The following is a 10,787-nucleotide window of genomic DNA, read 5'->3' on the forward strand; positions in this document are numbered from 1 at the left end:
GCTGAGAAAATGCCAAAAAGCGGATTTCTGTCATAACATTGATTTACCTTCTGATTTTTTAAGGCAAGCTATTGAAAACGTTAGAAAATTGGAGAAAGGTGTCTATGTAGTTGATTTGAGCGACTCATTTCATTATTGGACTCACCAAACCACTTACAGTGTTTCAGGTACAAAATGACTGTTTCTCGCTGAGAAAATGCCAAAAAGCGGATTTCTGTCATAACATTGTTTTACCTTCTGATTTTTTAAGGCAAGCTATTGAAAACTTAGAAAATTGGAAAAAGGAGTCTATGTAGTTGATTTGAGAGACTCATTTCATTATTGGACTCAGCAAACCACTTACAGTGTTTCAGGTACAAAATGACTGTTTCTCGCTGAGAAAATGCAAAAAAGCGGATTTCTGTCATAACATTGATTTACCTTCTGATTTTTTAAGGCAAGCTATTGAAAACGTCAGAAAATTGGAGAAAGGAGTCTATGTAGTTGATTTGAGGGACTCATTTCATTATTGGACTCACCAAACCACTTACAGTGTTTCAGGTACAAAATGACCGTTTCTCGCTGAGAAAATGCCAAAAAGCGGATTTCTGTCATAACATTGATTTACCTTCTGATTTTTTAAGGCAAGCTATTGAAAACGTTAGAAAATTGGAGAAAGGTGTCTATGTAGTTGATTTGAGCGACTCATTTCATTATTGGACTCACCAAACCACTTACAGTGTTTCAGGTACAAAATGACTGTTTCTCGCTGAGAAAATGCCAAAAAGCGGATTTCTGTCATAACATTGATTTACCTTCTGATTTTTCAAGGCAAGCTATTGAAAACGTCAGAAAATTGGAGAAATGAGTCTATGTAGTTGATTTGAGAGACACATTTCATTATTGGACTCACCAAACCACTTACAGTGTTTCAGGTACAAAATGACTGTTTCTCGCTGAGAAAATGCCAAAAAGCGGATTTCTGTCATAACATTGATTTACCTTCTGATTTTTCAAGGCAAGCTATTGAAAACGTCAGAAAATTGGAGAAAGGAGTCTATGTAGTTGATTTGAGGGACTCATTTCATTATTGGACTCACCAAACCACTTACAGTGTTTCAGGTACAAAATGACTGTTTCTCGCTGAGAAAATGCCAAAAAGCGGATTTCTGTCATAACATTGATTTACCTTCTGATTTTTTAAGGCAAGCTATTGAAAACGTCAGAAAATTGGAGAAAGGAGTCTATGTAGTTGATTTGAGGGACTCATTTAATTATTGGACTCTCCAAACCACTTACAGTGTTTCAGGTACAAAATGACTGTTTCTCGCTGAGAAAATGCCAAAAAGCGGATTTCTGTCATAACATTGATTTACCTTCTGATTTTTTAAGGCAAGCTATTGAAAACGTTAGAAAATTGCAGAAAGGTGTCTATGTAGTTGATTTGAGAGACTCATTTCATTATTGGACTCACCAAACCACTTACAGTGTTTCAGGTACAAAATGACTGTTTCTCGCTGAGAAAATGCCAAAAAGCGGATTTCTGTCATAACATTTATTTACCTTCTGATTTTTTAAGGCAAGCTATTGAAAACGTCAGAAAATTGGAGAAAGGAGTCTATGTAGTTGATTTGAGGGACTGATGTCATTATTGGACTCACCAAACCACTTACAGTGTTTCAGGTACAAAATGACCGTTTCTCGCTGAAAAAAATGCCAAAAAGCGGATTTCTGTAATAACATTGTTTTACCTTCTGATTTTTTAAGGCAAGCTATTGAAAACGTCAGAAAATTGGAGAAAGGAGTCTATGTTGTTGATTTGAGGGACTCATTTCATTATTGGACTCACCAAACCACTTACAGTGTTTCAGGTACAAAATGACTGTTTCTCGCTGAGAAAATGCCAAAAAGCGGATTTCTGTCATAACATTGATTTACCTTCTGATTTTTTAAGGCAAGCTATTGAAAAACGTTAGAAAATTGCAGAAAGGTGTCTATGTAATTGATTTGAGAGACTAATTTCATTATTGGACTCACCAAACCACTTACAGTGTTTCAGGTACAAAATGACTGTTTCTCGCTGAGAAAATGCCAAAAAGCGGATTTCTGTCATAACATTGATTTACCTTCTGATTTTTCAAGGCAAGCTATTGAAAACGTCAGAAAATTGGAGAAAGGAGTCTATGTAGTTGATTTGAGGGACTCATTTCATTATTGGACTCACCAAACCACTTACAGTGTTTCAGGTACAAAATGACCGTTTCTCGCTGAGAAAATGCCAAAAAGCGGATTTCTGTAATAACATTGATTTACCTTCTGATTTTTCAAGGCAAGCTATTGAAAACGTCAGAAAATTGGAGAAAGGAGTCTATGTAGTTGATTTGAGAGACTCATTTCATTATTGGACTCACCAAACCACTTACAGTGTTCCAGGTACAAAATGACCGTTTCTCGCTGAGAAAATGCCAAAAAGCGGATTTCTGTAATAACATTGTTTTACCTTCAAAATTTTTAAGGCAAGCTATTGAAAACGTCAGAAAATTGGAGAAAGGAGTCTATGTAGTTGATTTGAGGGACTCATTTCATTATTGGACTCACCAAACCACTTACAGTGTTTCAGGTACAAAATGACTGTTTCTCGCTGAGAAAATGCCAAAAAGCGGATTTCTGTCATAACATTGATTTACCTTCTGATTTTTTAAGGCAAGCTATTGAAAACGTTAGAAAATTGCAGAAAGGTGTCTATGTAGTTGATTTGAGAGACTCATTTCATTATTGGACTCACCAAACCACTTACAGTGTTTCAGGTACAAAATGACTGTTTCTCGCTGAGAAAATGCCAAAAAGCGGATTTCTGTCATAACATTGATTTACCTTCTGATTTTTTAAGGCAAGCTATTGAAAACTTCAGAAACTTGGAGAAAGGAGTCTATGTAGTTGATTTGAGGGACTCATTTCATTATTGGACTCACCAAACCACTTACAGTGTTTCAGGTACAAAATGACTGTTTCTCGCTGAGAAAATGCCAAAAAGCGGATTTCTGTCATAACATTGATTTACCTTCTGATTTTTTAAGGCAAGCTATTGAAAACGTTAGAAAATTGCAGAAAGGTGTCTATGTAGTTGATTTGAGAGACTCATTTCATTATTGGACTCACCAAACCACTTACAGTGTTTCAGGTACAAAATGACTGTTTCTCGCTGAGAAAATGCCAAAAAGCGGATTTCTGTCATAACATTGATTTACCTTCTGATTTTTCAAGGCAAGCTATTGAAAACGTCAGAAAATTGGAGAAAGGAGTCTATGTAGTTGATTTGAGAGACTCATTTCATTATTGGACTCACCAAACCACTTACAGTGTTTCAGGTACAAAATGACCGTTTCTCGCTGAGAAAATGCCAAAAAGCGGATTTCTGTCATAACATTGATTTACCTTCTGAATTTTCAAGGCAAGCTATTGAAAACGTAAGAAAATTGGAGAAAGGAGTCTATGTAGTTGATTTGAGAGACTCATTTCATTATATGACTCACCAAACCACTTACAGTGTTTCAGGTACAAAATGACTGTTTCTCGCTGAGAAAATGCCAAAAAGCGGATTTCTGTAATAACATTGTTTCAAGTGTCTGAGAGAGCTTAGCAAGGGGCCTCGCATTGACCATTACTTCCTTAGAGGTAGGGCAAATCAGTCGAGTGAAGCCCAGTGGCAGGATATTCACCACAGTCCACAGGGTATCAGAACCCCAGACAAAGCTCAATCAAGCACAGATCCATTTATGAACATCAGCCCAGAGCCCATCCAGCCACAGACAGCAGTAGAGCGGAGGCTGACTGGACGAAAACCTCAAATCTTGTGGCCTAAATCCTGTCAGAAAAAGGAGTGGGAAACCACAGACACAGACCTCGTCCACCTTTTAGAAGGTCTGAAAGGGGGTGTGGAGAAAAAACTGGACAAGATCGGAGAGACCATTTATAGCTATGGAGCAGAGAGATTTGTTGTGAAACGTGAGAACTTGCAGACACAGAAGGAACCATCTGCTCATCTCAAGTCCAGGAGACAACAAGAGATTCAGAGACTCGTGAAAGAAAGGAGGTGCCTGAGGAAACAATGGAAGAAGGCCACGGAAGTGGAAAGGAAAGGCCTTGGGGCACTACAGGGCGACATCAAGCAGCGTCTGGCAGCACTGCGAAGAGCAGAATGCCTGAGAAGGCAACATAAGAAGAGAGAGCGAACGAGGACTGCCTTCTACAGAGATCCCTATAAATTTGTTAAGGACCTCTTTGTCAGGGAGAAATCTGGGACCCTCAAAGTACCCATAAGAGAACTGGAAGAACATATTCGGAAGACCTACTCCGACAAACAGAGGCATGTGCCAGCCAGCATTCCGGAGGATATGCCACCCATCCAACCACCTGAGCACCAGATGGAAACAAGGCCCCCCACATGGAGCGAAGTTGAGAGCACAGTAAAACGGGCAAGAACAGCTTCAGCCCCGGGGCCCAACGGCATTCCATACAGGGTGTATAAGAACACGCCAGGCGTCTTGAAATACCTCTGGAAGCTTATGAAAGTGGCATGGGAAAAAGGAATGATACCAAAGGCATGGCGACGGGCAGGAGGGATCCTGATTCCCAAAGAGAAGAATTCCTCAACCATTGAGCAGTTTCGCCAGATCAGCCTTCTCAATGTGGAAGGAAAGATTTTCTTCAGTGTCGTGGCCCGTAGGCTCTCAGCATTCCTGCTGGCGAACAACTTTGTTGACACCTCAGTGCAAAAGGCAGGGATAATTGGGTTCTCAGGTTGCTTGGAACACACAAATGTCATCTGGCACCAAGTACAGACGGCCAAGAAGGAGAAGAAAGACCTGCATGTGGTGTTTTTAGATCTTGCCAATGCCTTCGGGTCAGTGCCTCATGAGATCTTGTGGACAGCGTTCAACTTCTTTCAAGTGCCAGAGGGCATCACAAGTCTAGTCAAAGCCTACTTCCAGGATCTCCAATTCTGTGTTACAGCACAGGATAGTACAACTGCCTGGCAGCACCTTGAGATAGGCATTATGGCGGGCTGCACCATCTCGCCACTGGTGTTTACAATGGCAATGGAGCTACTTATTCGTGCATCACGATGGGTGGTTGGAGGAGAACGATTGAGAGCGGGCTCCGTCTTCCCCCAATCAGGGCGTACATGGACGACATGACGACAATAACAACAACGGTCGCATGTACCAAACGTCTGCTGGAGAAACTCCGGGGAAACATCAAATGGGCACGAATGGAGATTAAACCCAGCAAATCCCGTAGCATCTCCATTGTCAAAGGTAAGCTCACCAATGCAAGGTTCTATGTGGACGACCAGCCAATCCCAACAAGTTCTGGAGAAGCCTATCAAAAGCCTTGGCCGATGGTATAGCGCAGAACTTAAAGACTCTGAGCAGGTGGAACAACTCAGGCAGGATACAATCAGCGGCCTCAAGCAGATTAACAACACTGCTCTCCCTGGAAAATTGAAGCTATGTTGCTTTAAGTTTGGGCTGCTACCTCGCCTCATGTGGCCAATTTCCATCTATGAGGTCACCTTATCTCATGTCAATCGGCTTGAGAGACTGGTGAATGCCCAAGTGAGGAAGTGGCTTGGACTGCCGATATGCCTTTCCAGCATAGGCCTGTATGGCAATGGAGCGCTCTCCCTTCCAATCTCAAGCCTGGTGGAGGAGTACAAATGTGCCAAAACAAGGGTGGAAATGACTCTTACAGAATCCCGGGACCCATGCGTCAGAGATGCGGCTCCAAACCTGGCAACAGGGAGGAAATGGAAACCATCTGCAGCAGTAGCAGTGGCAAAGACCACCCTCAGACACCGGGATATAGTGGGACGAGTCCAACATGGCAGAGGGGGTCTTGGCCTGGAAGCAACAACACCCGCTTGGCAAAAGGCTACTCCGTCTGAACGGCGACACATGGTGGTTGAGGAGGTGCGCAACCAGGAGGAGGCAGCCAGGTGTGCCAAGGCAGTCTCCCAAGCCCAGCAAGGACGCTGGATGAGGTGGGAGGGTGTGGAGAGGAGGAAAATCACGTGGAATGAGATGTGGAGCATGGAGGCTAATAGGCTCAGCTTTATCATCAGAGCCACTTATGATGTCCTGCCCTCTCCAACCAACCTACATCTCTGGTATGGAGAGGACCCAGCCTGCCTGCAGTGTGCAGCCCCAGCAACCCTCAAACACATCCTGGTGGGTTGCAAGACCAGCCTGACTCAAGGAAGATACACCTGGCGCCATAACCAAGTGTTGAAGGGCTTGGCTGCCGAACTTGAGGACAAGAGGGTCACCATCAACGCCATGCCTTTCAAAACCCAGACCACCCTCCCACGGAAGACAACATTCTTCCGACAAGGGGAGAAACGGAGAACCAAGCCATCACCTCCAAACTCAGGCCCACTGGACACAGCCCGGGATTGGGAAATGCGGGTAGACCTCAGCCAGAGGCTCACTTTCCCGCCAGAAATCGGAGCAACCAACCTGCGCCCAGATTTGGTCCTCTGGTCCAAGTCCTGCCGGCGTGTCTTCATTGTGGAACTGACTGTCCCCTGGGAGGATAACATCGACGAAGCATTCGAAAGAAAAAGGCTGCGTTATGCTAACCTAGCAGCTGATGCTGAGGCGGGGGGATGGAATGTAAAGGTGTGGCCAGTGGAGGTTGGCTGCCGAGGCTTTGTAGCCAGGCTCCTGAAGGAAGTTGGGATCAGAGGACAGGCCCAGCGGAAGGCAATAAAAGAACTTGCCAAAGCAGCCGAACGGAGCAGTCACTGGCTGTGGCTGAAACGGAGGGATGCAACATGGGCTGTTTGATGACCACGGGGTGCCACCATATGACACACACCCAGGTCTGATCAGCCTGTGGCAGGCCAACCTTGGAAGAGGGTGTATTGTGTTAAGAGGCCGAAACACCTGATGAAGACAAGGCACACAACTGATGACGTGTAGATTTGGTGGTGCCCCGCGATCCTGTCCAAACTCCACCCAACAGTCATGTCCGATAGGAGTTATCGTGCTGATATATTTTAGGGATATTAACAGCTAGTCCTATTAAGAATCCTACCTTCTGATTTTTTAAGGCAAGCTATTGAAAACGTCAGAAAATTGGAGAAAGGAGTCTATGTAGTTGATTTGAGCGACTCATTTCATTATTGGACTCACCAAACCACTTACAGTGTTTCAGGTACAAAATGACTGTTTCTCGCTGAGAAACTGCCAAAAAGCGGATTTCTGTCATAACATTGATTTACTTTCTGATTTTTCAAGGCAAGCTATGGAAAACGTCAGAAAATTGGAGAAAGGAGTCTATGTAGTTGATTTGAGAGACTCATTTCATTATTGGACTCACCAAACAACTTACAGTGTTTCAGGTACAAAATGACTGTTTCTCGCTGTGAAACTGCCAAAAAGCGGATTTCTGTCATAACATTGATTTACCTTCTGATTTTTCAAGGCAAGCTATGGAAAACGTCAGAAAATTGGAGAAAGGAGTCTATGTAGTTGATTTGAGAGACTCATTTCATTATTGGACTCACCAAACAACTTACAGTGTTTCAGGTACAAAATGACCGTTTCTCGCTGAGAAAATGCCAAAAAGCGGATTTCTGTAATAACATTGATTTACCTTCTGATTTTTCAAGGCAAGCTATTGAAAACGTCAGAAAATTGGAGAAAGGAGTCTATGTAGTTGATTTGAGAGACTCATTTCATTATTGGACTCACCAAACCACTTACAGTGTTTCAGGTACAAAATGACTGTTTCTCGCTGAGAAAATGCCAAAAAGCGGATTTCTGTCATAACATTGATTTACCTTCTGATTTTTCAAGGCAAGCTATTGAAAACGTCAGAAAATTGGAGAAAGGAGTCTATGTAGTTGATTTGAGAGACTCATTTCATTTTTGGACCCACCAAACCACTTACAGTGTTTCAGGTACAAAATGACTGTTTCTCGCTGAGAAAATGCCAAAAAGCGGATTTCTGTCATAACATTGATTTACCTTCTGATTTTTTAAGGCAAGCTATTGAAAACGTTAGAAAATTGGAGAAAGGTGTCTATGTAGTTGATTTGAGAGATTAATTTCATTATTGGACTCACCAAACCACTTACAGTGTTTCAGGTACAAAATGACTGTTTCTCGCTGAGAAAATGCCAAAAAGCGGATTTCTGTCATAACATTGATTTACCTTCTGATTTTTCAAGGCAAGCTATTGAAAACGTCAGAAAATTGGAGAAAGGAGTCTATGTAGTTGATTTGAGAGACTCATTTCATTATTGGACTCACCAAACCACTTACAGTCTATGTAGTTGATTTGAGAGATTCATTTCATTATTGGACTCACCAAACCACTTACAGTGTTTCAGGTACAAAATGACTGTTTCTCGCTGAGAAAATGCCAAAAAGCGGATTTCTGTAATAACATTGTTTTACCTTCTGATTTTTTAAGGCAAGCTATTGAAAACGTTAGAAAATTGGAAAAATGAGTCTATGTAGTTGATTTGAGAGACTCATTTCATTATTGGACTCACCAAACCACTTACAGTGTTTCAGGTACAAAATGACTGTTTCTCGCTGAGAAAATGCCAAAAAGCGGATTTCTGTCATAACATTGATTTACCTTCTGATTTTTCAAGGCAAGCTATTGAAAATGTTAGAAAATTGGAGAAAGGTGTCTTTGTAGTTGATTTGAGGGACTCATTTCATTATTGGACTCACCAAACCACTTACAGTGTTTCAGGTACAAAATGACTGTTTCTCGCTGAGAAACTGCCAAAAAGCGGATTTCTGTCATAACATTGATTTACCTTCTGATTTTTTAAGGCAAGCTATTGAAAACGTTAGAAAATTGGAGAAAGGTGTCTATGTAGTTGATTTGAGCGACTCATTTCATTATTGGACTCACCAAACCACTTACAGTGTTTCAGGTACAAAATGACTGTTTCTCGCTGAGAAAATGCCAAAAAGCGGATTTCTGTCATAACATTGATTTACCTTCTGATTTTTCAAGGCAAGCTATTGAAAACGTCAGAAAATTGGAGAAAGGAGTCTATGTAGTTGATTTGAGAGACTCATTTCATTATTGGACTCACCAAACCACTTACAGTGTTTCAGGTACAAAATGACTGTTTCTCGCTGAGAAAATGCCAAAAAGCGGATTTCTGTCATAACATTGATTTACCTTCTGATTTTTCAAGGCAAGCTATTGAAAACGTTAGAAAATTGGAGAAAGGTGTCTATGTAGTTGATTTGAGAGACTCATTTCATTATTGGACTCACCAAACCACTTACAGTGTTTCAGATACAAAATGACTGTTTCTCGCTGAGAAAATGCCAAAAAGCGGATTTCTGTCATAACATTGATTTACCTTCTGATTTTTCAAGGCAAACTATTGAAAACGTCAGAAAATTGGAGAAAGGAGTCTAAGTAGTTGATTTGAGAGACTCATTTCATTATTGGACTCACCAAACCACTTACAGTGTTTCAGGTACAAAATGACTGTTTCTCGCAGAGAAACTGCCAAAAAGCGGATTTCTGTCATAACATTGATTTACCTTCTGATTTTTTAAGGCAAGCTATTGAAAACGTTAGAAAATTGGAGAAAGGTGTCTATGTAGTTGATTTGAGCGACTCATTTCATTATTGGACTCACCAAACCACTTACAGTGTTTCAGGTACAAAATGACTGTTTCTCGCTGAGAAAATGCCAAAAAGCGGATTTCTGTCATAACATTGATTTACCTTCTTATTTTTCAAGGCAAGCTATTGAAAACGTCAGAAAATTGGAGAAAGGAGTCTAAGTAGTTGATTTGAGAGACTCATTTCATTATTGGACTCACCAAACCACTTACAGTGTTTCAGGTACAAAATGACTGTTTCTCGCCTAGAAAATGCCAAAAAGCGGATTTCTGTAATAACATTGTTTTACCTTCTGAATTTTTAAGGCAACCTATTGAAAACGTCGGAAAATTGGAGAAAGGAGTCTATGTAGTTGATTTGAGGGACTCATTTCATTATTGGACTCACCAAACCACTTACAGTGTTTCAGGTACAAAATGACTGTTTCTCGCTGAGAAACTGCCAAAAAGCGGATTTCTGTCATAACATTGATTTACCTTCTGATTTTTTAAGGCAAGCTATTGAAAACGTTAGAAAATTGGAGAAAGGTGTCTATGTAGTTGATTTGAGAGACTCATTTCATTATTGGACTCACCAAACCACTTACAGTGTTTCAGGTACAAAATGACTGTTTCTCGCTGAGAAACTGCCAAAAAGCGGATTTCTGTCATAACATTGATTTACCTTCTGATTTTTTAAGGCAAGCTATTGAAAACGTTAGAAAATTGGAGAAAGGTGTCTATGTAGTTGATTTGAGAGACTCATTTCATTATTGGACTCACCAAACCACTTACAGTGTTTCAGGTACAAAATGACTGTTTCTCGCCTAGAAAATGCCAAAAAGCGGATTTCTGTAATAACATTGTTTTACCTTCTGAATTTTTAAGGCAACCTATTGAAAACGTCGGAAAATTGGAGAAAGGAGTCTATGTAGTTGATTTGAGGGACTCATTTCATTATTGGACTCACCAAACCACTTACAGTGTTTCAGGTACAAAATGACTGTTTCTCGCTGAGAAACTGCCAAAAAGCGGATTTCTGTCATAACATTGATTTACCTTCTGATTTTTTAAGGCAAGCTATTGAAAACGTTAGAAAATTGGAGAAAGGTGTCTATGTAGTTGATTTGAGAGACTCATTTCATTATTGGACTCACC

Source organism: Cololabis saira, unplaced genomic scaffold, assembly GCF_033807715.1.
Source record: "Cololabis saira isolate AMF1-May2022 unplaced genomic scaffold, fColSai1.1 scf034, whole genome shotgun sequence".
Lineage (NCBI taxonomy): Eukaryota > Metazoa > Chordata > Actinopteri > Beloniformes > Belonidae > Cololabis > Cololabis saira.